General features: G+C 42.6%; 1 pseudogene; it reads left to right on the top strand.

Annotated features, from left to right (window-relative positions):
- The window catches only part of LOC117439665 (regulator of G-protein signaling 6-like), a 93,036-nt pseudogene that overhangs the window by 40,271 nt on the left and 24,890 nt on the right, over window positions 1–27,875 (top strand).

Here is a 27,875-nt window from a genome sequence, read left to right as displayed (position 1 = left end):
ATGGACACACGAATATGGAATTGTGAATTTCGCACGAAGATGGCCCCGAACCACACACGAAGGCAACATTTACATTACATTTAAGAAATACAACTGCAATGAAAGTACCAAAAACAATTATGTTACAGTACTATGATACTGTACTGATATCTTCAGACTTTGTTCTTTACTTAATCCGTCTTTATATGTAGAAAATATTACGTTTTCTCCGTAATGTTGTTTCCATAACAACAACAACTTCTTGTCAACTGTCCTTCAAAATAATATATTATATCCTTTTTAGTTTCACAGAACACAAATTGGGTTATTTACATATATTTACATGATTTTGTTGTGCAATAAAACAACCCGATGGACACACGATAAAGGAAATGTTTAAATTCGGCTGTGATCGTAGCAACATCGGGCCGTTCGTGAGGGCATCTTAAGCCATCGTATGACCGCTGGCGGAGTTTCTCAGGCTCCGGCAGCAACTTCGTGAGCGGAGGCAAAATCTTTGGCATGCCAAAAAATTGCCGAAGGACCTTGCGAAGGTTCATTTTCGTGTTGAATTTGTGTGTCAATTTTGCCCTTCATAAGGCCATCGTGAGGGCATCTTGTTATCCTCGGTGCCATCGGGCATTCGCCCCGATCAGAGTGAATGTGAATGCACCGATGATAACACGAAGATGACACGATTTGACAAGATCCCCTCACGAGTGCCTTACGAAGTTGCCGCTCTCGAAGTTGCTGCTGGAGCCTGAGAAACTCCACCGGCGGTCATACGATGGCTTAAGATGCCCTTACGAATGGCCCGATGTTGCTACGATCACAGCCGAATTTGAAATTTTCCTTTATCGTGTGTCCATCGGGAGTCAATTTCGGGACAGTGTGACAGGGCCTTTAGGACCAAAGTATATTGTTGAACTCCTGCATAATTACGAGCCATCAAGGTGCCTCAGGTCTTCTGGGACGGGTCTGCTATCGGCTCCGAGAGTGAAAACAAAACATGGAGAGGCAGCATTTAGCTGTTATGTGTTTTTAATGTATTTATTCCTAAAAAGTCTTTTAATTTGTTTTGTAAAGCACTTTGAATTGTCGCGTACAGAAAAGTGCTATAAACTTGCCTTGCCTTGCCTTACCACATTTAAAGCACTATTACAATTAGGTCACTTATAGTGTACACAATATTTTTAAGTTACCTAAAACATAAACTTGTTGCAACTGAAGCTCTTTTTTGTTGCTGACCTTGGTTGGTCATCATTAGGCTGACGTCCTTTATTTGATACTGGCATATGCATTTCAATAACTCACGAACGACGTCAAGCAAATTATCGACCTGCAGGCTTACTAAGTGGTGATGCACACTTTCTAAGATTTTTAAAATGGCTATTCTGCGTTATCAAAAGTGTCTAAAACCCAGACAACGAAGCCTTTGAAAGACACTTTTCAGGACATCTGCAATCAGATGCCTTGGTCCGGACAAAAAGACTAATTATTTGGCTAACACTTCCCCTTTCGTGTCTTTCATTCCAATGTAGCCACTGCCTGCTGTGATGGAGAAGCCCGAGCATATTCCTTTTATTTTTCTGTGCTGAGAAGCCAGCGGTAATTGGCAGGTTGAGATTTTGACAAGAAACAAAAAGGAAAAAAGATTCACCGTCAGTCAGCACACTCAGTCGGTCGTGAAGCTGCCGGGGTTTTAAAGTGATTTTGAAAAACTCAATTTGACTTAAATCTGCACACTCATATAGACTCTGAATTTCCTCAGGCATAACAACGAAAGAAAGAGAAGATTTGAATAGTCACTCTCGTATGAACCTTGTCCGAAATGTTAGCATGTAATTCATTTGTTTAATTGGAAATGGTTACTTTGCTGCAGTGATCATAATAACTTGGCATGAAATTAGCATGATATGTAAAGGTTCCCTCTCTAAAGTTAACCTCCTACTCACATTCCCATCTGATAAATGCTTCCTGGCGTAACTTGGGATCAAATTACAGAGCATCCCAACATACTGAGTGAGTGTGCAGAGGGTTGTAATGTGCAAACATAATTATCTTTCTGCCGTGGGGTTATGCATGCTATCATGGTATGTTGGAATCCTCTCCCCTCTGGGTCTATTGATGCACCAGTCCTTTAATGGCCACCACCACCCTTGTTTAATTGCTTCTTGTGTGTGTGTGCATGCTACCAATACCATGATCACACACAGTAGGGGTGTTTCTCAATGTCGAGGACGCTTCCTTGGTAGGACATGTCTTCCGAGTCACTTCCTTCAGAAGCGAGGCAAGAATCCTTCCTAGCCTCGGAAAACGAAGAATGGTGGAACAGGCTAACAGGTGTGCAGGTGTGCGTCATATGCGAGGCCCCGCCTTAAATGGAGCGCGATTTCCGCCAAAGATTTGGAAATTGGTCCGTGCGCAAAGCATTGTGGGGATTTTAAGGACGCGAAGTCTACCCATGTGCAGCCTCGAAATTTCCCCCAAACCAAGGACGCGGCCTCGGTGGAATTCCAAGTATGCTGGAGATTGGAACAGTACTTCGGCGGCACTCGATGACGTAGCATCCTTGAAATATTGGCTTGGAAGCCAGTTTCCTCGAGATTGAGAAACGGCCTCTGCCTCATGTGTGGCGTTCACAGCCGTGTAATTAACCCAGAGGACCAAACAACACCTTCGACTTTATGGCCTTGTGATCTATCGTGCTTCACTGCGTGTGTACCGCACTGACTGTAACATTTGCTTACTAATTATATTGAGTACACCACCAAATTGTGTGTATTGAATTGAAATAACTTGCACTTAAAAGGTTACAGAGAGTGAACTGGATATTAAGATTCTGTTCAGGTTTAATCGACTTGGATAAGAGTTGACTCTGAGCAAGACAACTTTTACAAATAATAGTTACAGAATTAACCGCCCATATTACAGGTTTTTGTGTTTTAATTATGAGGGCTATTTATGTCATGGTAAAACTGACCCTTTCCTTAAAGCTGCACAATTTTACTCCGATCGGTTTGAATAGACTTTACATTACATGTCATTTGTTAGACGCTTTTATCCAAAGCGACTTACATACATTCAATACTGTGGACAATCCCCACAGGACACAACGACATGCTGACTGCAGTGGGACTCAAACTTGCTACCCCCTGATTCGAAGTCCAGCACTCTATCCACTGAGCCACAGCTGCCCCGTTAGACAAAATCCTTTGTGCTATTTAAAGATTATTATTTGTCCAGTTGTAAATTATGTAAAAAAAATTCTCTACAATTTTGTTGTCTTTATTCCATTATGACTGAAACATCTGCTCAAATGTTTCTTTCTGTCTTTGTTAAACAGCCATGATAATAACATACATTGTTATGTAGACAATATATTCATAAAATCGGTCGCTTCAACAACCAATGTTAGGTTGGATTATCATCTATCCCCTCATCAGGAATACCAAACTACCACCAAGCCAATCTAAATCCTGCGGGTTAAAGCCCAGGAACACATCTACCATGAGTAATATGATCTTCTCTATGCATAATGGATCAGTAAACCTTTTTAAATGCCATGCTTGCATAGGTAGCTATACCCTGATGAGGATGTGATCTTCATAAAAGAAAAGCCAAAGACACTAACAATAATGTTCATCTGCTTCCTGTTCCGATAGCACTGTTTTCCAACTGAGTAAAAGACAAAAGACAAAGCTGCCAGTAAGGGGTAAGAAATACATTTGAACACAAAGCAAATATTGAATTCTCACAATTCAGTACAGCGACCGATTTGACAGCAAATCCATGGGTTTCTGTCACTCAAGTCTGTTTTTCAGACAAACGGATCAATCCCTGCTCACAACCTGACTCTGATGTATAAAATCAGCTTAGGGAATGAAAAACAGTTTTTATATCTGAAAAGGATTTACCAAAGTTTGTGAGACTTAAAATGACTGTTTTGAATGTCTGGATGGCTGGCAGCAGAAATGAACGTCTGGTTCTTATCCATAGAAGCTGTATAGCACTTTACTTTCCATGCAACGCACTTTAATGACTTCAAACAAGCAGCAGAAGGGCTCTCGGCAGAGTGTGATTTCATGTTCATGTCGTACGTGCTTTATCGCCTCGTTATCAGGGCCAAAGGTTCACTTCTCTGACATGAGCTGAATCACAATGGCCTTTAACTGTCCTGAGAAATGACTCGAGGTCTCCCGCTGCTTCACTCTATCACTTTGACACCTTTGAAATATCTCGATGCTTAGTGGCCAACAGGATGATTATGAGTATGTGTTGGTTGCATGCATGTTTATTATGAAATATTGAAGAGTGAAAAAGAGAAGTTATATCTGTGTTGGAATATTTATGCATTTTCGAAACCTGTGTGCATGCTGTCTCCAAACACATGTGACTCTCTGCACGCAAGAGTACATTATTGATAGTTTGAAGAGTGAGTGGAGTGACACTCAGTGGTTCAATTCTGCTTTCAATTCCTGGTCCTGGGATCTGAGGTGAAGAGGTGTTTCTGCTGCTGGTTGTAACATTACAGAGTCTCTTTTTGTTGTTCTTCCACACCTCTCAGTGCACCCTTTTTGTTTCAATCAGCTATATTGGTATTCATGCCTTTACTTTGACGCTGTCAGAAAGTGCTCCACACAGCAACACATGGACAATGTGTGTGTGTGTCACAGAGATTGAAAGTGTGTGCGTGTGTGTTATCTCCCCCCCCCCACGGCTGCCCTAAGGAATAACTGTCCAGAGCACTTGGTGGCTATCTCCCTCCATGCTCCTCGAGCCAGGTTCAACAGCGACGAGTTGAGCCTCGTCTTTGAGATTTCAGGCAATCTCTATTTTCATTCAAAGTTACTATTTTTATGGCATTTCCGCTTTATTTGGTTGAGCAAGGTAAAGAGAGACGGCAGATATAACTGGACATGGACTTAGTAACAATGTCAATCATATACTTTTAGTTTTCAGCGCTTAATTTCCTGGATCTTTTAGTAAATTATTTTTCAAATTTCTGGTTTGAGTATGGTACAATCTATTCCAGACCTTTTGGATTGTTTTTGTCTTTTAATTTGTACAATGCTTTGTTTTTTTAACATCTTTAACATTTCCCAAATCGGGATCACTAAAGTACTTCTTATCTTATCTTAAATAATTGCTTGAATTCAGTTCATTTCAGCAAAACCTATTTTCAGTGGGTTGGCTCCTCTGTGAAGCTGAGCCGACCCACACTGATGCTTTATTGAAACAGGAGAGGTTTTAAAAAATGTCCTCTTGCCTGGTTCTTTTCAAGTGGAAATGAACCATCACCAAGAGCTCTTTCCCTGATATACACTTCCTGTCTGGCTGTGTTGTGCATCTCCAGCCTCGCTCACTTGTTCTTTTGCAGAGTGCTCTCTCTCACCACGAGTGTTTTTCTCATCATTATTCGTCAACGCATGCACTTGTTGCTCTTCTGCCTAAGGGCTCTTAAGAACGGCGTGAACGCAGTAGCAGCTCAGGACCTATCTACACAATGGCCAAACCAATGGGCGTATTCATCTCTTGGGTCCGACAGAACAGAAGGATATATCTCTGAGATGGTTCCTAGATGAATGGGCCTGTCCTCGACCCCAGGAGGATGCAGAAGGCTGTTGTGTGGCTGCTGCTCCATCTGCAGTATCAGCCAGCAGCTCCTCAGGGGCCATCGCGGCAATTGATGGCACTCGGCTGACATATGGGGGTCTCTCCACAGGGCTGGAGGAAACCTGTACTGTGGTCGTCGCTCCTCGAATACTAACGGCAAAATGTGGATTGTCTCTTGATTCAATTGTTATCGTTCTTTTGTCGCTGGCAGATAAAGCGGTCTGTTTTTGTTTCAAAGTCTCTGGACCCTATTTTTCACTTAGCTGCAGCATTTGATAGTCCACACATCGACATGAAAAGCTGTTTTGATAAATTCTGAATGAACTACGGTTAAGTTATGTTGGTATTTACTCTGGCTATTTTGAGGCGGTTCACTATTTCATGCCAGATTAGTGTTTAATGACTTCAGTCTGATTATGCTTTAAAGCTATACACCTCTGGAACATCTTGGTTAAGATAAATGGTGCTGTTGAACTGCCGAGCCATTAGATCCTAAGCAGACAGAAACATTGATACATTACTCCCCCGCCTCAGATCTTTGGCACCAAAGAATCCCAGCCTTTGCCTGGGGTTTCTTTGCCATGTTGAGCGCAATGTAGATGGGAAATATTGATGGGACTGCCTCATGGGGCGACATCCATACCACAAAGGTAAAAGTTGACAGATTATTCATCATCATCATCATCAGCTTTATTTAAAGAGACTCTCGGTCCATTATTAAAAGACATACAACACTCAAATATAAATTAAAAAAGGCAGTTATACCAATGTTTCCACGGAGGTGACTGGTATCGTACAGCACTGAGACACAGATTTGAAAGCAGCATAATGACAGAGTTATGAGAAACATTCAATCGATAGATGAATTTGTATCAGATTCCTCAAGAGAGCATGGGACGTGTTGACTCGTGCATTACAACACATTTTCACTTGCACTGCTCTATATTGATCTATAATTTTGGCATTTTCTTTGAAATGCATTAAATGTATTGGTTATGGCCTCATCTTCAGGTAAAATAACTTTACATAAATTAAGTTACATTCGCAATCGACATACTAGTGAAACTTGGAAGTAGTTTGTAATTTGTCTTTTCCCCCCCTCGCTAGCATTGTTAGTCCAAGGATGGCTCTATCGATCTGTCTACTTTGGAGCAACTAAAATCTCCACAATTTTTGCATAATTTGGAATTTTTTATAGCGATATTCATTCAGCTGAGAGGAAGAACCCCACTGACTGAGTTATTCCCTGACTTTCCATCTAGCATCAGCCTATCATATTTTTGTTCCAATACTACGGTTTAAGACCAAATACCTTTCATAAACATTTACAAAAGGTGGACTTCTTGCCGTACTGGGCTTTGTTCAAATCTGTCCCCTGGCCCCTTTTCTGCACGTCTTCTCTGCCCCCTTCCCTGTCCACATAAAAGGAGAATAAAAAATGAATTGAAAAGGACCTTTTTCACAGTGTTGTTTACTTTGAAATGAGGGAATATTAAATCATTTGAAATAGCCATGACACCTTCCACAGAGGCGCTGGTAGAGTGTAAACAAGAGCTCACTCTCCTCTCTAATTGGACCTTTGAGGATGTAAGGTAGACAGCATGCTTTGTTGGTGAATCTTTTGGGGAATTCACACCCCACTATCACTTCCTCACACCCTTAGAATCTCTTTTAAATAATCACAGGCTTCATACCAACAGGCACACACACATTTAAACCAGTCCAAATTGTCGTAGTAACTATCTTTGACAAACGGCCACGCACGGCCCTTATGTTAACCTGGCAGTCCATTACGAAAAGGTAGTCAGGTCTCACAGCTGCATTGCTCTTGATACATATTGCTAAACTCAAAACCAAAATGTTCTAAATGTAATACTTTTGACAGACCAGCTTTAAAAAAGTCAGTTCCTGACCATGTACACGCAGTACACGGCACAGCACAAACCAGTTGATGAAAGACTTTTTTAAGATGTTATTATTCCTCTGTGTGCATATTTAAAACAGCTAATCGTGAAAAAAGAACACCAAGAAGTTTAGACGAATACAGCTTGAAGATAAAATAAAAAAATATCTATTACAAACACAGCCTAAGGTATTTAGGCTTTATGCGAAAGTACCAACTGTATTTCTTCTCTGGCCCTTCATCACCTCACAGGACCGGTTCACTAGACAATTGCAGAGCTGGAAATAAGCATCTAAACTAGAAATCATCCTGTAAACTGAAGACAAGAGGTATGCAGTTTTTTAATAGATGTATCACTTGTTCAGGATACAGAGTAGAGACAGGTTGTAAAAGATAAGGCTGAAGCCCCTCACAACACTTCTCTAAAGGGTGTCTAACAGATGGTGTAATTATTTGTTCAAATCCGATTCACAGCCTCTGTTTTTGCTCCACTATCTGGCCAAGGAGCCATGCAAAAAGTCTCTCATTAAAATGTCAGGCTTACAATTTCCACAGATAGTTTTTACGTTTTCTTCAGTGCCAGGACAAGAGATCGTGCAGAGCCAGAGTGCTTTGCCTGCAGAGCTATTGAGGTCTCAGTCTTTATTCCCACACAGACTGTGCGTTTTGGCCTGTTTCTCAAATCTCAGCCCTCATCAATTTGCTCAGAAATTGCTTATGAACTGTTCCCGAGGGTGAGAGGTTTTGGTCATGGCCAACAACACCCAACATATCCTTTTTAATCCTGCAAATAAACTCTGGTCAGGCTCAATCTGCATGCATTGGGAATGTGAAATAATCACACACACTCCGAGCCATGGTTTTACTTTGTGTGTGTGTGCATGTGTTTTGTTTACACCGAAATCTGTATGTGTAGCGGTGTGTGTGTGTTAATTATGCATTTTTCTTCATTTATCACCTAAAGTTTGGGCATTAAGCACAGTTGAAACTCTTGGCAATGCAAGGTCTCCGCTGTATCTGCAGACACGACTTACTGTAAGAAACACTCCCAACGCCCACACTGCTCTTTCTGCCTTATTTCCCATTGCTATAGTATAGGCCAATCATAATTAGCCATTTCATATTTAACGATGGATGTGTCTCATTATATTTCTGTATGAAGCCACAGTTATTATTTGTTTAACAAGTCCACAAAACCCCACTAGTAGCTGTGTGAAGCTCCACTTGCTAACTTTAACACACACAAAAACAATGCTAACTTTCGGATGCTAAGCAGGTAATGCTAACACGTTCACCATCTCAGTTAAGCATGTTTGCAGAATGGTGGGAGTGTCATTAGCTTTCCAGGTATTTGGTCATAACATTCTTACCTTATGATGAGGCTAGAGCAGTGCTTCTCAAAGTGTGGTCCGCGGACCACTGGTTGTCCGTGAGCGCCCCCTAGTGGTCCGCGAGTATATTGGTAACATTTCACATTTGAAATAAATACATTTAAGTTTTCCGCACTCTCGCGGGAATATCTCCGCAATGGAGCGAGCTAAAGTTTCACTTTTGATTGCATGATATAGCCCAGCACAACACCTTCATCACACTTGCTACCACTTGTTTGTACCATTTTCAGGCGATTTGTAATCTGTTCTAGAAAAACGATGCGATTTTGGATATTTGTGGAGTTAGGTGGTCCGCGAGTGTTTTTTTATTGGTTAAGTGGTCCTTGGTATGAAAGAGTTTGAGAAACACTGGGCTAGAGGGAAAACATGAATGCATGTACAAAATGTCCTCATACATATCCATTTAACAGTCAAATAGTTAACATAATTACATACAGTAATTGGTTTACATAAGCATTTTACAAGAAAGATCACTTATCAAGATAATGGTGATTCATCCTTTTGGAACCATTGAATCTAAACCAAATGTTAACGATCATCCATCCAATAATGATATTTCACCCCTAGATCCACATTGCTGCAAGTGTTTTGAAGATCAGCTTTATTGCCAGTATGGTGAAAGAGACACACTCACTTCTTGAAAAGCTCACATCTTAGTCTACGTCGTTTTGCCTTTGCATAACAACGGGAAAAGCTGACGCACTACACATTTGTACAACACATGATTTTGTTCAGAGAGACTTCAAAGCTCTAATGTGATCCCCAAAAGCTCCGGCAATAGTCCTGACATGATGAGTGCTATTTCAAGTTGAATCCTTGAAGTGTTGGGTAAGATTTTAATGAACGCTTGTCCTAAAACTCCCACACCCGGCCGTCCCTAATCACAGCTTTTCTCTAACAAATTAGAGAAGAAGTTGAAATGGTCACAGTCTCGTATTTAAAAGGAAATGCCAAGTGCTTTTTTACTTTGAAGTCTTTCATTGATTTATTTGTAGCTAGTGTTGGTCTTGCACTTTCATCATAAGTTTAAGAAACATGAGATACATGACACTGGCAGTGTTTTTTGTGTGTTGTTGGGTAGTAATGATCAAAAAGTAATTTCATTCAAAGAGAGACAACAGCTAATTAGGGACATACTGAGCTCAGAGCTGTTCTACCAAAACAGAAACATGTGAATTTTCTCTGTGGTCTGGTTTATTTAATGTGCATTTGTGGGGATAAAATAACACGGAAACCTTTTTAGATACATTTCAGTCTCTCTGGAATATCTAAACGTCATTCCCAGCTCTGACTTTGATGATAAATATGATGTTAATGATGATAACAATGGCTATTTATCTCTTGTTTCATGAGGACATGTAAGTGGTTATTTCACGTCACAGTAATTGCATTTGATGGCAGGACTATGTGTGAACAGGAAGAGCAAAATAATCAGCCTCCCTCTGTGATGATTACCTACTCTCTGCCAGGTATGGATGTGTCTGGCTTTGATACGTGAGGTCAGCTCTGTTGTGTCCGCTGCCGGGAGCAATGAAAACTGTCTGGATTGATTGTTGCCCAGGGAGTGTTTGGCCTCAGTTCACACGCTGCTGTCTGTGGCGCTCTGCCAGGCACAAAACTCCATCACCAAGTTTTCAATGAGAACTTTTGACCTCAGGAATTCATCATTTCCTGCTCTTCCTAACGGCTCAAACAGTTGGGTTTGGAGCTGGTGTGGAGTCAGAGATGCTGATGATATGGTGTTGCTGCACAGTGATGTAGCTTAAAGGTCCCTATTATACTGTTTTTCATCAATATATTACAGCTCTCAGATATATACAGAACATGTCTCTGAAGTGTTTGGCTCCAAACACCAAACAGATCAATGCAGCATTACCCATAATCCCCTCTGTTTCAACAGTGCTGATTCTCTGTCTGTTATTTTAGATGAAAATAAGGAGCCCCTCCCCACGCCCCTCTGAGAGATATTTGGTTAAAAAGAACACAATGGTGCTCTAGGAGGAGATTCAGGTGATAAGGGGGGGGGGGGGGTTACCTTGGTTGGTTATTGGTGAATGGTTACACAAAACAACAAAAATCTGATCTGATACACAGGTTTTTATATAAATGGATCAGGACGAATCAGTAAGTAACGAATCAGTAAGCGAATCTTTTTTCCTGAAACTTTCAGAATCTCTTTCCACAGAAGGCACACATGTTGATGTATACAAGATATGAAAAAGTGGATTTTGCATAATAGGTGACCTTTAAGAATAAATTATAGTAAAATGGATGCTGGGTGTTGCACGGTTGTGGCACAGGGATTGTTCCTGTGAATGTCGTTACCGTGTTCTACAGAATGACGGCCGGCGAAAGTTTTTGTGTCTGGTTGTTTTGCATCCCACGATGATGGATGTACATGACATAGAGTACAATTGAATCAGCAGCTCCTGAGGCAGGATGGACTTCCTGAGCTGGGCTGTTTTCCTCATGTTTTCCTCATCGGCCAACTAATACCTTTATTCCATTGTTCTAATGGCATACATTTACTAACGCACAATTTTATAAGCAGAAGATTATTATGCTTTTTCGGCTTTTCCCCTTTCCTGTAGTGTGTTGGAGGAATTCCCAATCAGAGGGACAGGTTATTAATAATGAACAGCAGTTGTTTTGTCCACACACACAGCAAGTGGTGATTGGGATGTCCTTGAAGAGAAAAGGGCAATCAGCAGCACATTAGTGGGAGTCTTGAAGCAGCCCTCCACTCTCCCAACAACAAGAGGCAAATCATTTCCAGCATACAACAAACACCCAAGGGAGTGGCTGAAAATATACCTTGACACTTGAAAGCAGCTGTTTGTCCATCTGGGACTCCAACTGGGACAACTGTCATTTCACTGTTTTACATCTAAACGCCAGACTACCATTTACAGTACTTATATACAAACACAATATTAAAGGTGGGGTATGTAATTTATTTCAGAAACACTTATTGTTATATTCCATGGAATGCTCTTAACATCCCGATAGCAATGAATATATCAAATGCTTTGACAATAAATACATAAAAACATGTCATCTGTGGAAGCCGTGGCGCTGTAAAAAGCACGACCAATCATCTGAGCCGACCCGGCTAAAGTAACTGCATGGCCTACCTGCCTGTCAGCCTTCCATCGGGGCACAAACTTATCTCGTGCCCTCATTGGTCATGTGCGCGTTCCTGTGTGTTGGAGGAGGGGCTCTGTGAGGAAGTCTGAAGGAAGAGGCAGATTTTTTCCGGTTGTGTATTTTCAAATTCTAGTGCACTCGAGCTGGTTTCTCCAACATTACATACCCTACCTTTAAGTAATACCACTAAAACTCAGCATATTTCAGTACTGTAGGTAAACAGGTGCATCTATAGTATATAGTTATTGTAATAACACATCAGAATCTTAGGGCACATGGTGGGAAAGAGATAAACTGAACCCCTTCACACTCAGTTGTTTACAGTAGAATTTTCAAAGGAAAATGATTAGCAATAAAAAGAGTGAGGATTGATCTCCAAATGTCTGTGCTTTTGTGATAAAGATGTGATTGCACACACACACACACACACACACACACACACACACACACACACACACACACCCCCCCCCCCCCACCATGAAGCTGATTTTAATCTTTTTGCCCAAGGCTGAATTTTAGATGGATTGGTTTTGTATCTGCAATGATGGATTACCATATTTCTAACATTGTGCTCCGTTGGGCACATTTTCCCTGAATGCAGTAGTGTTTTCACTTTGCCAAAGTCAAAGGGGTCAAGGGGTGTGTAATTGTAGTTTTCGACATTACACCAATGGATGGAAAATCTGAAATACTGATATATTTCCATATACTACTAAATAAATACTTGCTAAACAAATTAAATCCCTATCAGCTATTAAATGCTAATTAGCTAATAGTCTTTTAGCATCTTCATAGGGAGCATTACAATGCACTTCACCGAGCTGCCAGTATGGCTGCAGAAAATAAAACTGCAATAGTTAAACAATGATACGAATTAGATGTAGATGGGACAAAGATTGAAAATGATGAAGTCTTCCATTTAATGGAAAGCGAAACATCAGCACTCTTTTGATCGATAGTAACCATTTGAACAAACACGACTAAGACAGGAAACAGCTGCTTTATCAAATCAAAACATGACTGTAAGTTCATGTTTAACGCACTTTTATCACCACTTTAACACAGTCACCATGTTCTCACTTTACACAATAAAACTAATGCGGTGTTGAGAATCAGCGCTACACAAACCTATAGTATCTTATCTTTCTACAAAACATATTTATAAGGAAGCATTATTGTATCTGCAATAGCCTGCTCCATCTAACCAATTGTGAATGATATGGGCAGTAGCCATGGGCGAGTACTTTTGAAGTACACTCGACTACGGATTTCTAGATTATCTTTTCATTTGTTATCGGTTGTAGGAGAAACAATACGAGTTGTTTCTCAAACCACATTTATTTCGCGGTCCACATCCCTGACAGGCTTCATAATCACTGAGAGATGGCGTCGGCTGTCAGACGGAGACTCACCGGCAGTCAGCTGTGTCAGAGCCATCCTGTTGTCCTTACACTTCCATTAACAGCCCCATCACCCTGCTGCAGGGGCGCTGGGCTGAAACCAGTCAGACTCATCATCACTGTCTCCAATCCTGCGTATCTGACCTTCAGACGGCTTCACTCGCCACACTCATTACGCCCACTCTGGGTGAATGGCATTTTCTGTGTGTGAGTGAAACACTGTATGTGTGACTGATGCCCACACACATGCATTCTACTTTTAATAAATTCGATGACTCATTTGACCTTTACCAACTTGGCGTGGTAATCCTCTTCTCGATTTCAAGAGTAAGGCTATTATCCTGCATGAGATATTAGATTTAATGTGGGATTACTCAATTATTTTATTGCAATCTATGGAACTGCAGGTTCGTGAAATGTACGTGCCCAGACTTTATTAAACAAGTTCCATCATAAGGGAGATTCATTATCAGAACTTTGTAACTGCACACTTTGACAGAAGTATCATAGTTAGCCGTCTCATGTTAGTGAGAGTTGTGTAAAATGTCCTTTTCATACGCAAAGAGTTCAATAGAAATATGAAACCTGAGCATAACAGGGCCCCTTTAACATGTTCGCTCCCCTCAGCAATTGGATTGGTAAAAAGTATTTCACAAAGACTATCTCTTTATAAATATTTATGCTTATTATTCTCTCTGAACTTTGGTCCAGAGCGCTTTTATTTATCTGATATCCTCTCAAAGGTTTATGGATGATAAGATTAAACATTAAGATGCCCCGTTTTATTCCTTACAAAGCAATATTAGTCTTGATTTGATTCTATACAAAATATTAATCGGATGGATTGTAACGGGGTGGTTTTAAAATAATAATACAGAAGCTTATGTTATATACAAGATCATATATTATACTGGGACTATACAGTAACAATGATAGTGAGCTTTACATGTTTAGTATACACGCATATGACTTGTTATTAAAATAGATAGATACCTTTTTATACAGCATTGGGAAATAAAGTATATATTTTATATTATGATCTGATTGCTGAAAATGTAATTCTACAAAAGACCCAGACCTTTATTCTCAGAGGACTCGGAGTGTAAATAAAAGATTACAATGCTTGAATCCTTCATAGAAATATGAATAAACCATCATACACAGTAGATGGATATAATACAAATGCAAAAAAGAGGATTATTTCAGGAATAACCCCTGGCATCTTAAATCGCCTGATGTGATCTACGGCGGAGGGATTCAGGCTCTGCAGGGGCTGAACTACTGAAAGAGAGCGAGGTCCCAGGAGGAACGCTTACCCGAGATGACACATACAGCACACCTACACACACATTCAAGTACACACCAAAGCATCTATACATACCACACATTCCACTGTTTCCTCTAAACATATAGAGCCTGTTGTACAACTACAGATATATGCAGCTTCATATTGATCTCATACGGCAACAAACAAGAACTAGAACTAACACTGGGCCAAAGAAGGTCTACACATATTGAACCAACCCAGGGTTGAAACACCGGTGTATTTCCACCTTCATATAGGAGAATAGCATACATCCAGAAATGTTCTTGTTCTTGGTGATGTTCAGTAGTCCATCAGTTGTTTGACTTTTAGATGCATGAAGAACTTTGGGATGGATTATAAGCATCTATACATACCACAGTCACCAGGGGGAACACATCTATTTCAACCATATCATTATTATTTATAATACTTCAAGACACTGGTACTTGCGTAACATGCTGCGAATGGATCTGGCCCTTCCTACATCCAGGACATGGTTAAACCGTACACCCCAGCACGTGCACTCCGCTCTGCATCAGCCAAACTGCTCGCTGCACCCTCGCTGCGAGGGGGACCCAAGTTCCCATCAGCAAAAACACGTGGGTTTGCTATCCTGGCTCCAAAATGGTGGAATGAGCTCCCCATTGACATCAGGACCGCAGAAAGCTTACACACCTTCCGGCGCAGACTGAAAACTCATCTCTTTTGACTCCACCTCGAGCGATACAACTACTAACAAAGAACTTATATACTAACAAAGGACTGGCTTATCTAAAGCCAGTTGAGTAGCACTTGAAATGTTTTGGCTCTATCAAACCTGATGTACTTATATGATTCTGTTTTCTTCAAGTTTGTATCTTCTTGGTCGAATGCTTATTGTAAGTCGCTTTGGATAAAAGGTTCAGCTAAATGCAATGTAATGTAATAATGGATTTTGGTTTGGTGGTTTCAACAGCGACCATTGCTGTTTTGACCCTGATTATTACCGCCCACAAAACGAGCGCCATTTCAGGATCAGTAAACTGAGCGTTTTAAAACAACAGTTAGGCATGTAGAGAAACTCTTGGCTCATGCGTACACAAATAACCAGCAATAGTTAACACACCATTTGTGAGTTCTTGGGTGTTGTTTCCTTGACGGTGTTGATATTTCTATTTGACATTTATTTTATAGGTTGATAGGATGCTGGTTATGTAGAGAGAGTTCGATTATTACGATCATAAATATGACATTAATGAGTAACAGGGACATACATTCCTAAACCTAATGGTGTGTGTGTGTGTGTGTGTGTGTGTGTGTGTGTGTGTGTGTGTGTGTGTGTGTGTGTGTGTGTGTGTGTGTGTGTGTGTGTGTGTGTGTGTGTGTGTGTGTGTGTGTGTGTGTGTGTGTGTGTGTGTGTGTGTGTGTGTGTGTGTGTGTGTGTGTGTGTGTGTGTGTGTGTGTGTGTGTGTGATACTCACTAAGTTGTACATTATGTATTTGTTGAGGTTGATTGAATTCTAATGTAGCTGTGCTTTGTAAATCCCTTCCTCACAACACAGCGCTAATCCATGACAAAATACTTTCCTAGGTAAAGTCAATATGTTTTCATTTCTGCAGTTGCACCTTTAAACACTTAGCATTAAGATTAAGATGTATTCTTATATGCTTAATTCATAAAATTGACACAATTGTATATTTAATTATTGGATATTGAATCATAAAGTTGGCTAGAGGGGACGCTGGCGTGTTTTTCGCCGCTCTTCTTGCCAACGCTTATTCCTGGTGTCTATCACTCCCTGCCGTCAATTCTTTTTCACATACACAGCGAAAATATTGTTCTGTTCTGGTTTTGTGTTTCTGCCATCTCCGTTGCTCAGCCGATTATGCGTGGCTGCTGTTTAGCTCCTAGCCTCTGCCGTCCTGCCATTAGCAAAACGAGCTCACCGTCGTGCTCTGCTATCCGTGGAATACCCCGACTGGGCTCCTCTCTGCCACGCTCCCAGGACTATCCACGAACCCTCCCTCAGTCAACTGGGGTGTTTTCCATCACCGCTGCTGAGGTTCGAGGTCCGGTTTCTACCAGGCTAATGGTGCTAGCTGCTAGCTGGCTCGCTGTTTTTCCCACATGCCCCACCCCGGAGCCTGCGGTCTTCAGACTCTGGCCCCCCGCACCAACCTGTGAACCTTCGGGGATAGAGCCTTCAGTATGGCAGCCCCCACTCTCTGGAATGCTCTCCCTGCGGAGATCCACAACATCCCCACGCTTGACGCCTTCAAAAGGGCCCTCAAGTCCCATCTGTCTGCCAAGGACTTTGGCCCCAAATCTATTTGTTGTTTTGTCGAACTGTTCGTCTGACTGCCTTTTGTGTTTGTTATGTTTGCAGAGTTGCCAACTTGGGGTACCTGGCTGGAGTGAGATTTTATATCATGGGTTTAATTACACATATGCGCACTAAATGACTGCTATCGTGTCAGCAGCGGGACCTTAGCATATAGGATATATACAATATACAAATACACAATATTGGACACAGACTATTTTGTTTATAGTCCTGTTCTTCCTTGTAAAGCGACCTTGGGTTTCATGAAAGGCGCAATACAAATCCAAGTTATTATTATTATTATTATTATTATTATATTGTTGTGGTGTCTTTCATGAATGATTGATATCCATGGGGAACATTTTGTCTGGTTCCTTACCTAAAGGATTAGAGGTTATGTTGCTTTTCTGCCTTTGCTTGGGCAGGTTTAAAGGAAACAGAGGAGCCGTTTTGAGGTAATATCATGTTGCATACTCTTCTCTTTCCACATATTAGATCAACTATAACAGATCATTAAGCTGCTTTTATTTGTCTTTCCCAAAGCTTCAGTAGAAGAGTTCCGTTTACCATTTCTGGGAAAGTAAGACTGCAGCCTTATTTCATTACGTATAGTGCCTTAGACCCACTTCACAACAGGTTGGTCTGAGGACACTTTTTATATTTTAATCACATACCTTTCTTTTTTTGAAGGTGCATGACATTTCAAACAAAATGAATCTATTGGACAGTTCTTTCCCTCTGTGTCCCACCACTTTTCAGGTTGTTGTCTCTTGACCTTCAGTCCAAGTGTTCCTTGTCATTATGCAAGTGCCACTTAAAGCATGAAGGAACATGATGCAATCAGTTTTCTGACGGCACTTGATTGTGAAGGATCTCCTGAAGGTAATATGCAGATGTGCTGAAGCAGCTCCAGAAGGAACTAAATCAGCCAATCGTCTCAAAGTCTGATCACGTGCTAAGTATTTCTCTGCACAGATCTAAATCAAGTACAAAGCTACTCCTTCAGATATACATATGGCGATTAGCATTTGAATGAAACACAGAATAAAAACATAGACTGATACTGCTTTACGGTTTGATAGTTATATATATAACGTGTGTTTTAATGCATCAAAAGTAAATGCTTAGCAACTAATGGTTATTTTTGTAGACTTGTTGCTCTTGGTGATATTCTTCAGTCTTGACGGGTTCTAAATACATCTCGATGCACAAAGGTCATCTGAAGAATCAATGAATCCAAATGAAATAAGGCTAGTTTGGTAGATAGTAGAATATTAAAATCCCAGCATGATGATTTTAATGTCGCTCATCTGTCTGCTCTTTATCGTTAAACTGTCTCGGTGTGGACGGCTTGGAGCTGCCCGGTTCAGAGGAGGTCATTTGGTTTCTTTCTCTCAAAATGTGTTACCAAGGTTTCCTCGGGGTAAACCTGCTTCATTTCCGCCGCAGTGATGGCCTTATCGGTCCAGAGATCCCCATATTTCTCTTTGAGTAAAGAAAAGATAATTATTGCTGTTTCAGGCTCAGGAATTTCAGAGCAGGGTCTTTTTTTGTGGAAAAATACTTTTGTTAGCCTGTTTGGCTTACATATGAAGATGATTTTACTTCTCAGTTTGGGGTATATTATGCCCCTCCCAGTCCCTACACTTCCCTCTCAATCAGACGCTTCTTTCAGTCTTGCATAAGTAGAACTCAGTGGTGAACCGTCAGGGCCTTCAAGGTATTCAGAGAATATCCTGAAACACTAAATAAAATGAATAAATGAGAATCGTATCTGTGTCATTGATCTGTAATATTACAGTGTTACGTTGATTTGTTTGTCCTTCTCGGACCATGCACTACGCATTTCAGTGGTTTTGTGTTAGAAAAGAAAGCAACCAATCAGATCTTGTTCTGGGTCTCTGGGTAGAATATCCTTCAACCAAGGTATTCTACATCCTTGATAGAATGCCCTGGCCGTTGCACTGAATGAGAGCGTACGTTTGGACTGACAGTTTGATCAACCAATCATATATTGATTTGTAGCCAATGGGCGTGTTCTTTCAGAGTTCCCCTCGGTTCCAGGGTGCTCTAGAACAGGGGTTCCCAACCTGGGGGCGCCAAAGATCGCAGGGGGGGCGCCAGGCCTCAGATGATTTGAGGCCAAATATCATATTTAGACTTTATTTTTATTTATTTTTTTACATATAATTGTAACGCAATACATGATTGTCAATAAAAGCCTTGTCTCTACATTACAATAAAATATAAAAAATAATTGATTAATTAGAATACAAATTCAAGTTAGTAGCTAATAAAGGCATAAAAAGACAGAAATGTATAATTCTTTCTTTAATAGAAATGTTTCTTCTGCCCATAAAGTGTCCAAACCAGGCTTGTCTGGATAAGCGCATTTTTAAAACATAGTCATTGTCCATGCCGGTTTCAGTTGGATTATTTGTCACAGTTGCTCCAATCAGATCGGTCTCCTCCATTTTATAGATTATTTACGATTTTTTAATCCACATAAACACATCGGCAAAATCCGGCTTACTTTGAGGATGTGTTTTAAACAGTTTAATCCCTTTGTGAATTGTTTCCACTTTCACGCCGTCCTTTAATTTCTTCATACAGCGGGATTCCAAATGAATTAATCCTGAGTCCAATAACCATCAAAGTCACTCCATTAGTGCTCCTTAATTACGCTTTCATCCGCCTTTAACAAAATACTTCACATTCATCCAGTTCTGACTGCAGTTGTAGCTTTTTGAGACTTTTAAACTTTAATTACCGCTGTTGCCCCCCCTATCCCCCCTTGTGTGTGGACGCAACTTCCAACAGGAGTCATTTGGGGGGGCTCTTGGGAAAAAAGGTTGGGACCCACTGCTCTAGAAGGTTCTAGTTCACTGGCTCGAGACAGAGGATCTAGATAAATGCGACAGATCAATTTGTTTGAAGTGTTATTGTTTTTAACGTTGAAATGGCAACAGGTGAAGATGATGTTGTTGCGGAATTGGTGTCAGTACCCTTTTCAAGACGACAATTCAGTGAAGAATTATAATGGCAGCGGCGGGGGGGTGTGTGTGTGTCTACAGTGGTCCAGTTGTGAAAGACACGGTTTGCCACTGGTAGAACTATACTCACACAATCACTGAGGGACTGAGGCTGGTGAAGCCATCCTGTTTCCAACTGATATCATTAAACTGATATCATTAAACTCCAAAGCCACCCCCCCCCCCCCCATAACCCACCTGTCTGATAATCTGCTGCCTAGCTGTTCAATGTTGAGTGCGTGGTGATAACACTGTAATCAGACGCCTACTTTCCCACAGGGCGGTAAATAGCGTCGCTTGCAATACATCCGATGGAATCTTTTTCCATTAGACTGTACCCAAAGTCATAACAGAAACACAGGCGCATATCCCGAACACAGATATGTGTAGTGCCTTGCGTAGCTTCAAAGTGATGCTCCTTGAGTTACTTTTGATTGTGTGTCACTTACTTAGTTTCAGTCAGATGTTTTCAGGTCACTAGATGGTTGTTAATCCATTCCCCAATGATGAGAAAAGTTAAGTATTTTCATCTTTATTTTCTGATCTTCAAGTTTGAGTTTCTTCCTTTTGTTCAACAACAGTGGCATCCAGCGATGATGCACACTTGTATGAGTAATAATCCAACATACAGTATATATATATATCCGTATTTTTTATACTCACTACTGTGACTAATTTAATGCAACTGTGTTGAATCCATGTGAAGGGAAACGATGAATATTAATATTTGTACCGTTTGTCAAGATTAACAACCCACCATTTTATGATCTTTGAAGGCAGCAATTTGGGCGTATTTTCCTAGAATTCTGTCACCTATCGTCAGCTGTTATAGACCTGTTGTGAATACCCGTTTTGATCGTAGGGGCAGGAGCGAAGTGTTCATGACAGCGGAAACCATTACAGTAATTTGAGCAGCTGTCTCCACAGACCATCAAGGTCTTGTTAGAATGGTATTATTATATTGATTCTGGTGTGGAGCCCGAGGCTGCCTGTGCCCTTGCTCATGGCAGACTGCCAGGATGTGTTTATTTTCAACAAGAAAGAGGAGCAGGGTGACAGCGGACTGATGGCCGCAGAGGTAAAAGCAGACGGGGTGTCAGTTTGAGTCTTAGCTGGGAACATCTTGTCTTGAGGTGAATGTGATATGCTTTTTGAGACTTTTATTCTTTGATATTTGCTGTAATTGTGTCTCCGAGCAATGCACTTAGCTGACAACAAATCACCTCGTCTGAAAGGTTCAGGCCACCTATAAATCCAGACTCAGGTGAAGTTATGCTTCGATGTTTCACAAACTACGCTTTCTCGCTTTGTTTCATGCTTTTATTATTTAGATCTCCAGAGCTTTTTGCCCAGTCCTTTATCTCCAATGATTCTGAAATACCTGTTTCATCCTGTAAGGGTTGGTTGTCCGCAAGATGAAAGGAAAACGATGTGAATCAGTCTAGCATTTTAGACATATATTAGAATCCAAACCAAACAACAAATCCTTATATTTCCAAGAAACCTACTGATGGTCCTGATGTGGGACCTGAAGAAACGGCATATTTGAACAGCTTTGTTGGGCAACATATGCTTTCGTTCCTTTATTCTTCTAAAGCTGTTCCATTTCTCTTCTGTAGCAGATTCTCACCAACCATGTTTTTCGTCCTTAAAGAGGAAATGTTACATACAAGAATCTTACATGCTACTCATACCAGAAACGACTTTTAATGTAATTTTTTTTTTAATGTAAATATCACTATATTTTTCATGATTTAAAATCTGTCAAAGAGTCAGAAACATTTCATAAAATCCATTCAGGATGTAATGTGTGTTCTATTAAAAGCACTGCACATTAAGTCTGTTGTTGGAGTATGTACGGCGCTCTTTGACCTGGCGTGGGAGCCTGTGAGAGTTGAACTCCACTAAGAGCTACTTTATGAATATACTCTTAAAGCTGAAAGGGTCTGCACACGGCACGATGACACATGTGCAGTATCGAACACTGTAAAAGCACTCGAAAGTGGTTTTCCTTCCGGTCCATGCATGAATGTGAGTGTTCACATGATGTGTTTTGGACAGATTCAGAGTAAAGCTGTGTGGTACTCTTGTGATATCTGTCTCCAGAGCGACCCACTTCTCACATCCCACTCTCTGACGCAAACACAGAAGCATCTGTGCAGAGAGGGGGTGTCAACGTTGCAATCAAAACAACAGATCTGACTACGACAGTGCAAAGTGGGCGCTGTGTTTCATTTAGCAACAGTACAGCTGTGATATCAGCCCAAAGGCACGTGCTGCTCCTGGACCTCATCGGCTACAATCAAATGATTCTATTTGACAGATTGTCCTCCTACTTTATGCTGTTGTAGTATCTTTTATGGATATGTTGACCATGTACAGTAACAACAGTGACGGATCTACACTATTTTTGCATGTTTATACGTCCCATAGAAAAGTGGTGTGTCACTTCCTTGGCTTATTTATTATTTAGGGGCCCTTTTATTGTTTTGGGGGTGTTCCTTTTCCTTCAGTGTGTCCCTTAGTACACACTAAAGGAAAGGGTACATGTAAATGGTCTGCAAAGGCTTAAATCCTAAAGTTCACGCCAAATCCTAAAGCTCCAATCCTAAAGTTCGCGCCAGAGGGAGTTTCTCGTTCACAGGCAGCAGGAAAGGTCAGCTTGTGAAGTTTTGGTCTTGATAAGCTTCATTGAAGTAAGCTCAACTTTCACTGGATGATGATTGAATTGAGATGGTGAAAAAATAATGCTAACATGCAGCCTAAGGGGATGCAGAGCCTTAATTAAGACACATGGCACATACGGTGTAAAATGCAAAGTAGGAAACTAATGTTCTGATGGTTTATTGAAATGCTGAATTGAATCATTAATCTTTAAGTACGTCTTTTCTCAAATGGGATGGTTTTAAAGTTTCACCATTGCCCTGATTTAACCATATCTGCTTGTCTTTCCTCTCTGTCCTCCCTTTTCTGCAGATTGAAGACATTGTCACTCTCATCCAGGATGAAGAGGAGGGCGTGCCCATCAGAACTGTCAAGAGTTTCATGACCAAAATCCCCAGTGTTGTCACAGGTAAGGAGAATAAAGTTATATTCCAGTATTCCACAAACATTGAGACTAAAGTAAATAGTAGGTAATGGACTAAACAGAGACATAACCTCAGTGTAGTAACAGTGTAGTGCAGAACTACAATTATCTACCAACAAAATGGCCAAAAGATATTCTGCTCAGAGCCGTGGAGCTAATGATGGATGAGAGTGAGTGGAATGCATTAGAAGAACACGGTGAAGTGGGACAGGAAGACATTTCGGAAGATGTGGAGGTAAACTCAGAATTTGACAGCAAATTGGAAGATGAACTTGACTCAGCTGCTGGAAGACCCCCACAGTCAGCTTCTGGAAGACCCCCACAGCCAGCTGTGAGGTCTGTGGACACTCAAAGGACTCCAAGACACAGACTACATGCAGCAACTGCAACAAGTACATCTGTGCTATACACACGAAGAAGTTCTGTACATCATGTGTTTCCTAAACGGACCTGCCCATTGACTCACATGATGTTCTGCAGCGTCACTTCATCAATATCTTTTTCGGATAAACTGTATTTTATGAATAGTGACTGTTAATTGTTTTTATTTGCTTTGTGTTTATATCTGTTCTATGTCATGTATATGGATGTTTCATTCTCTCTATATTTCACAGCCAAATCCTTTTGGATGTGGTTCCTGTGTTCCAATTGCTGATACATTGCTTTATTTCCGTCAGGGCTTTGATTATTATATGACAGATTAAAAATAATAAACATTAATGAAAAAATGTTTCATTTACATTTGTCCTAGAAAAGCATGAGCAAAATGTAAACCTAGTTTTTATTACAGTGTATTTTTTTTTTTTAACATAAATTACATTTTTATCACAAAAAATGATGGACACTTCCATTGTTAAATTTGATCTAGCAAAGAGTATTTTCAAAAACTAATCATATTTAATTTATATTGTTGGGGAATAAGTTAAAGACAATATATATAAGGAATTGTGCATGTTGAATTTAGTTCTGTATTTTTTTTAAAACCCTGAAATATGTCCCGGGTCAATTTGACCCGAACATTACCAAAGGGTGCGAAATGTGAACATAGCACAAGGGTTAAGCAAGGACACCAACCTCTGACTGCTGCAGTGGATCTGGGCCTGTTGGTGTGTGGAAGCGCAGGGAAACATCAACACAAACATTATCATCCAGTTGCTCTTGCAGGTGGGATTGAAGTCTGCAGGCTGTTGTTTCTTCGACTGATAATCCAAATCACTCTCTGGAGCCACGTGGGAGGCTCTGACACACCCCGAACAAATGATGGAAAGAAAGAAAGGCTATTAACATTTTTCTTTCTCTCAGTCCTTAGCTCAATATGCCATAAGCCGAGCATATCAATAAACACAATTACTACAGCGGCGGATGGATTTGTATAACTGCAGCTCAAATGTTTGAAGCTGACCGCTGGGGGCAAGAAAAACCAATGAATGATCCATCCATCCATCCATCTTCTCCCGCTTATCCGTGGTCGGGTCGCGGGGGTAGCAGTTCCAGCAGAGAGCCCCACACTTTCTTTTCCCTGGCCACATCAACCAGCTCTGACTGGGGGATCCCAAGGCACTCCCAGGCCAGCGAAGAGATATAATCCCTCCACCTGGTCCTAGGTCTACCCCTTGGTCTCTTCCCAGCTGGACGTGCCTGGAACACCTCCCTAGGGAGGCGCCCAGGTGGCATCCTAACTAGGTGCCCGAACCACCTCAACTGGCTTCTTTCGACGCGAAGGAGGAGCGGCTCAACTCCGAGTCCCTCCCTGATGACCGAACTTCTCACCTTATCTCTAAGGGAGACACCAGCCACCCGGCGGAGGAAACCCATCTCGGCCGCTTGTATCCGCGATCTCGTTCTTTCGGTCATGACCCATCCTTCATGACCATAGGTGAGGGTAGGAACGAAAATGGCCCGGTAGACAGAGAGCTTTGCCTTCTGGCTCAGCTCCCTTTTCGTCACAACGGTGCGGTAAAGCGACTGCAATACCGCTCCCGCTGCTCCGATTCTCCGGCCCATCTCACGCTCCATTGTTCCCTCACTCGAGAACAAGACCCCGAGATACTTGAACTCCTTCACTTGGGGTAAGGACTCATTCCCTACTTGGAGTGGACAGTCCATCGGTTTCCTGCTGAGAACCATGGCCTCAGATTTGGAGGTGCTGATCCTCATCCCAGCCGCTTCACACTCGGTTGCGAACCGATCCAGTGAGTGCTGAAGGTCGCAGACCGATGAAGCCATCAGAACCACATCATCTGCAAAAAGCAGTGGTGCAATCCTTAGTCCACCGAACTGCAGACCCCCCCCCCCACGACTACGCCTCGAAATCCGATCCATGTATATTACAAACAGGATTGGTGACAAAGCGCAGCCCTGGTGGAGGCCAACCCTCACCGGAAAAGGGTCCGACTTACTGCCGAGGACCCGGACAGAGCTCTCGCTTTGGGAGTGCAGAGATTGGATGGCCCTGAGTAGAGACCCCCTCACCCCATACTCCCGCAGCACCTCCCACAGTAACTCCCTGGGAACTCGGTCATACGCCTTCTCCAAGTCTACAAAACACATGTAGACCGGATAAGCGTACTCCCAGGCCCCCTCCAGGATCCTTGCGAGAGTAAAAAGCTGATCCGTCGTTCCACGACCAGGACGGAATCCGCATTGTTCCTCCTCAATCTGAGGTTCGACAATCGGCCTGACCCTCCTTTCGAGTACCTTGGAGTAAACTTTCCCGGGGAGGCTGAGTAGTGTGATGCCTCTGTAATTGGCACACACCCTCTGATCCCCCTTTTTGAAAAGGGGAACCACCACCCCGGTCTGCCACTCCTTCGGTACCGTTTCCGACTTCCACGCAACGTTGATGAGACGTGTCAACCATGACAGTCCCTCAACACCCAGAGCCTTCAGCATTTCCGGGCGGATCTCATCCACCCCCGGGGCTTTGCCACTGTGGAGTTGTTTGACGACCTCAGTGACCTCCCCCCGGGAGATTGGTGTTGATCCCCCGTCATACTCCAGCTCTGCCTCCAACATAGAGGGCGAAGTTGTCGGGTTCAGGAGTTCCTCAAAGTGTTCCTTCCAACGCCCCAACACTCCATCAGTTGAGGTCAACAACGTCCCATCCTTACTGTACACAGCTTGGATGGTTCCCTGCTTCCCCCTCCTGAGGTGTCGGACAGTTTTCCAGAACAACTTTGGTGCCGCCCGAAAGTCCTTCTCCATGTCTTCTCCAAACTTCTCCCACACCCGCTGCTTTGCCTCGGCCACGGATGAGGCTGCTGCCCTTCGGGCCTGTCGGTACCTTGCAACTGCCTCGGGAGTCCCCCGGGATAACAAATCCCTGAAGGCCTCCTTCTTCAGTCGGACGGCTTCCCTGACCACCGGTGTCCACCAGGAGGTTCGAGGGTTACCGCCCCTTGAGGCACCTAGGACCTTGAGACCACAGCTCCCCACCGCCGCTTCGGCAATAGAGGCTTTGAACACCGACCACTCTGGTTCAATGTCCCCAACCTCCACAGGAATGCCCGAAAAGCTCCGCCGGAGGTGTGAGTTGAAGGCCTCCTGAACTTGGGCCTCCTCCAGACGTTCCCAGTTCACCCGAACTACACGTTTGGGCTTACCAGGTCTATCCAGAGGCTTCCCCCGCCACTCGACCCAACTCACCACCAGATGGTGATCAGTTGACAACTCCGCCCCTCTCTTTACCCGAGTGTCCAAAACATACGGCCTCAGGTCCGATGATACGATAACGAAATCGATCATGGACCTTCTGCCTAGGGTGCTCTGGTACCACGTACACTTATGAGCATCCTTATGTTCGAACATGGTGTTTGTTATGGCCAATCCATGACTAGCACAGAAGTCCAGTAACAAACCACCACTCCGGTTCAGATCAGGGGGGGCCGTTCCTCCCAATCACGCCCCTCCAAGTGTCTCCATCATTGCCCACATGTGCGTTGAAGTCTCCCAGCAAGACTAAGGAGTCCCCTTCAGGAGCCCCATACAGGACTCCTTCCAGGGTCTCCAAGAAGGCCGAATACTCTGAACTGCTGTTCGGTGCATAAGCACACACAACAGTCAGAGTTTTCCCCCCCATAACCCGCAGGCGTAGGGAGGCGACCCTCTCGTCCACTGGGGTAAACTCCAACAACGAAGCACCTAACCGGGGACTTGTGAGTATCCCCACACCCGCCCGGCGCCTCACACCTTGAGCAACTCCGGAGAAGAATAGAGTCCAACCCCTATCCAGAAGTAAGGTTCCAGAGCCGACGCTGTGCTTAGAGGTGAGCCCAACCAGATCCAACTGGTACCGCTCCACCTCCCGCACAAGCTCCGGCTCCTTCCCCCCCAGAGAAGTGACGTTCCACGTCCCCAAAGCCAGCTTCTGCCGCCCGGGTCTGGTCCGTCGAGACCCTCCGCTTTCACTGCCACCCTTCTGGCAGCGCACCCGACCCCATCGATGTTTCCCGTAGGTGGTGGGCCCGCGGGACGGAGAAGCGGAGGTGTTGCCCACGTTGCCTTTTCGGGCTGGGCCCGGCCGGGCTCCGTGGCAAGCCCAGCCACCAGACGCTCACCGACGAGTCCTCCTTCTGGGCCTGGCTCCAGAAGGGGACCCCGGGCTTCCTCCGGTCCGGGTATCCTCACTTCCTGTGTCGTCTTTCATGAGGTCTTTTGAATGAATGAAGAATTAAAACACGGACGGAGAGAAAGAAGAACTATTTAAATGAT

This window comes from Pseudochaenichthys georgianus, chromosome 24 (assembly GCF_902827115.2).
Source record: "Pseudochaenichthys georgianus chromosome 24, fPseGeo1.2, whole genome shotgun sequence".
Lineage (NCBI taxonomy): Eukaryota > Metazoa > Chordata > Actinopteri > Perciformes > Channichthyidae > Pseudochaenichthys > Pseudochaenichthys georgianus.
Note: the sequence above shows the minus strand (reverse complement) of the source record. Positions and strands in the feature narration are given on the sequence as shown.